Here is a 4,315-nt window from a genome sequence, read left to right on the forward strand (position 1 = left end):
AAGAAACCCAATAAAAATAGAATGAAAAAGTAACTCTGTCTCAGCTCCTGGTTTGAATGCAAAGGAACATGAAAACTATCAGCTGCAGATTAGCTTTTACAGATAACCTGATATCTTGCTCTGCTTATTGCTCTGGTAATGAGCCTCAGTTTAGTACTTTGCATTTACAAAGGTTCACTAATTAACAAGCTAGTTTCATTTATAACCTTGATAAATAATGAATAATACTGGTCAACGCAAATTTTCTGGCAAAAGGTTATAAAACATATTTTAAGTCAATTTTGGCTGCTGATTACGAATATGAACTCCGTTTTTGGCTATCACATCAGGATTTCGAGATATTTTCAATTTTTGATGAAAATTACTCCTAATGTTTTATGTTAAAAACACATGATTTTCGGTACTACATTTTATATATTTTTAATCAAGGAATAACAAAGATTACAAAGTCTATGTACAGCAAATCAAATATACTTACAGAATTAAACTACAAAATATAAAAACACATATATATGGCGCACAGATGAAGGACAAATGGTAGTTATTTGAACTTTCTTTTCTTGGCTGATCTGTGATGTACAGCTTCTGGGTTCTCTCTCCTCAAGCTCGAGCAATAGTCAGCCATCATATGTGAGTCCCACCGGCCTTGATACCGTTCTTCCATTGTTTTAATGTCCTGATGAAAACGCTCCCCTTGCTCCTCGCTCTCATCCCCAAGGTTCTCTGGAAAAAGTCCAAATGGCTGTGTAAATAGTGAATCTTGATACTCATTCTATATCCAAGATTTTGCACACTCATTAGTAGCTCTTCCACAATCTCTTCTTAGTTGTCTGCTTTCTTATTCCCTAGAAAATTCTGCACCACATTACAAAATGCATTCCAAGCTCTTTCTTCTCTCTCATTCATTGATGTGATAAAATTTGGGTCTCTCATAAGTGTTCTTATTTGAGGTTCATCAACTATTCCAGCCTTTTTCTTCTCTTCACGGAGACCAGGAAAAGTTGAACATATATAGTTAAAGCATTCTCCACTGGGATTGAGAGCTTTGACGAACTGCTTCATCAATCCAAGTTTTATGTGTAAGGGAGGAAAGACAATGTCCTTCCTATCCACTAGAGGATCATGGATGACATTCTTATCGCCAGATGCCAAACTTGGAAACAGGACTAAACAGGCGGCATAGCTTTGTTCAGTTGAGGACGACTGTAATGAGTGGCGCAGACACAGTTTGTAGGCCCACAATACAAAAGTAGGCTAAAAGCAGTTCAAAATTGGAAAAAGGACTAAACAGGCGGCATAGCTTTGTTCAGTGGAGAACGACTGTAATGAGTGGCGCAGACACAGTTTGTAGGCCCACAATACAAAAGTAGGCTAAAAGAAGTTCAAAATTGGAAACAGGACTAAACAGGCGGCATAGCTTTATTCAGTGGAGGACAACTGTGATGAGTGGCGCAGACACAGTTTGTAGGCCCACAATACAAAAGTAGGCTAAAAGCAGTTCAAAATTGGAAACAGGACTAAACAGGCGGCATTGCTTTGTTCAGTGGAGTACGACTGTAATAAGTGGCGCAGACACAGTTTGTAGGCCCACAATACAAAATAGGCTAAAAGCAGTTGTTCAGTAAAGTACGACTGTAATAAGTGGCGCAGACACAGTTTGTAGGCCCACAATACAAAAGAAGGCTAAAAGCAGTTCAAAATTGGAAACAGGATTAAACAGGTGGCATAGCTTTGTTCAGTGGAGGACGACTGAAATGAGTGGCGCAGACACAGTTTGTAGGCCCACAATACAAAAGTAGGCTAAAAGCAGTTCAAAATTGGAAACAGGACTAAAAAGGTGGCATAGCTTTGTACAGTGGAGAATGACTGTAATGACTGGCGCAGACACAGTTTGTAGGCTCACAATACAAAAGTAGGCTAAAAGCAGTTCAAAATTGTAAACAGGACTAAACAGGTGGCATAGCTTTGTTCAGTGGAGGACATTTGTAATGAGTGGCAGACACAGTTAGTAGGCCCAAATAATAAAGTAGGCTAAATGCAGTTCAAATGTGGTAACAGGACTAAACAGGCGGCATAGCTTTGTTCAGTGGAGAAAAACTGTAATGAATGGCAGACACAGTTAGTTGGCCCAAATTATAAAGTGGGCAAAAATGTCTGCCAAAAAATTGCTAAAAAATAAACAGGTGGCATGGCTAGGTACAGGGGTGGGCTCCCCTGCTGAGTAGCAGACAGTGGTAGTAGGCGCAAAGTATTAACTGGTCTAAATGGAGGCCAGGGCCCCTGTATATTTTAACTATCATCTATCATTTCAACAAATTTGTATTGGCAGTGCCATTGAAAGATTTAACAGCACAGACTACACAGTGGTGGAGCAGGGAGAGGAAATTATTGCAAGTGGTAGAGCACTGTTCGAGCTGGGGGGAACACTGTCTCGTGGGCGGTGGTACTGGCACAGGGCCCGTCATATTACGACGATGTGTCTGACATTGATTGTGCACCACCACCATCAGAGACACTTCACTGTACTATGAGGGACCCTGTGCCAGTGCCATCGCCCAAGAGTGGGCCCACCCACCTGTCCAGGCAAATGGCACTCGCATGGGTGCTTGCGACAGGTGGTGACCACGGCCCTATGAGGGGAGTCAGCCCATTTAGGGAGGTATAAAAATGGCCTATGGTGGACATTCAGCAGCTGCAAATGGAGGAATTGGAGAAGTCAGTAATAGGAGGCCAAAAGCAAGACATTTTTCAGGCAAGCTACGTGTCAGCAGGGGAAGGTGGGGCAAAATAATTTGAAATTCATGATTGGTTCATTTTAATGAAGGTTAGATCATCAACATTCTGGGTAGCCAGATGTGTCCTTTTTTACATCAGTATTGAACCAGCAGCACTGAAGACTCTTTCTTTTTTTTTTTATCAATTAGTGTTTATTGAAGATTTCCAAAACAATACAGTGCAATCAAACAGTAATAACAGTAACAGGGGTCAACTAAAAATGACCAGAAATAAGTAAGGAGAAAAACCAAACCAATCAGAAAGGAAGAAGTAGGGGAGAAAGGCGGGGGGAGGAATAGGTACAGTAGGGGGGAATGGGGGGGGGGAGGAAAGGAGTATAGGCATTCACAAGACATTATCTAGCAATTCAGTTATAGACAAGGGGTCCTGGCAAACTATGGCAGAATAAGAATATTACAAACACAAAAACAGACATGTCAATTATGCTTACTTATTCCCACTCAAGTAAACGATCAAACAAGGTGGTGCGGGTCAATAGAAGAATGACCACTATGTAACCAAGGGTGCCAAATATTTTGTCTTTTGGTTTTGGCAGTCATGGAGTGAGCCAAAGCGAGTTCATATTGGCAGTGGACATTAAGTTTATTAATTAATTCACTAATATTGGGAGGATTAGTGTCTTTCCATCTTGAGGCGACTAATAACCTGGCAGCTATTAGAATATGTGATAGTGTACCTCGAAGTATGTGTGGAATGTCCTCTAGGCCGATGTGAAGAATGGCCTGCCTAGGTGACATAGTCAGCTGGATCCCCAAGACCTGTGCAATTAAAAGGTCCATATCTCTCCACCAGGACTGAAGAATTGGACACGACCACCAGGTGTGTTCCAGAGTTCCCCTGTGACCGCACCCCCTCCAGCATTTGTCCGACCCGGTAGGGTCATAGTGAGCCACCTGAACTGGATATTGATACCATCTAAGGTGTACTTTTTTCAATTGTTCGAGATGATTGACACAGGCTGATACCCGTAATACTTCACCCAGTCCCTCCTCCCAATCTATCGGGTCCGATAGGAAGTCCAGATCCTGTTCCCACTTGATCATATATGGCAGTTTAACATCTTCTGCTGGGTCGTTTAAGGCTTTATATAATATTGAAATTCCCTTCGGGCCAGAGTCAGGCAACAAGAAATAACCATTAACCCTGTTATTTAAATGGGAGTTGAAGAAAGGCGAGTTTGGGGAATTATGAAGTAGATGACGTATCTGCAAATATTGATAGAAATATCTCCGGACATTCGGGAAGTTGGAGGCCAAGCGGTCAAAGGGGACAAGGCCAGCGGCATCCAATATCTGCCGTTATGTTACGATTCCAGCATCAACCCAGGGCTGGAGATTAATAAATGGGATGTGTGTCTCAAGGGCTTTTAAGGATAGGGAGTCATGAGATAATTTAATCAAGGAAGGGACCAGTGTCCTCCAATAGTGGAGCGCGATTTTCATGGTTGGTAAGGGAGGGGAATAATCAGTGATTGCAATAGATTCAGCCTCAAGAATTGTGCGGGTAGATCTAGTTTTGG

This window comes from Ranitomeya imitator, chromosome 5 (assembly GCF_032444005.1).
Source record: "Ranitomeya imitator isolate aRanImi1 chromosome 5, aRanImi1.pri, whole genome shotgun sequence".
NCBI lineage: Eukaryota > Metazoa > Chordata > Amphibia > Anura > Dendrobatidae > Ranitomeya > Ranitomeya imitator.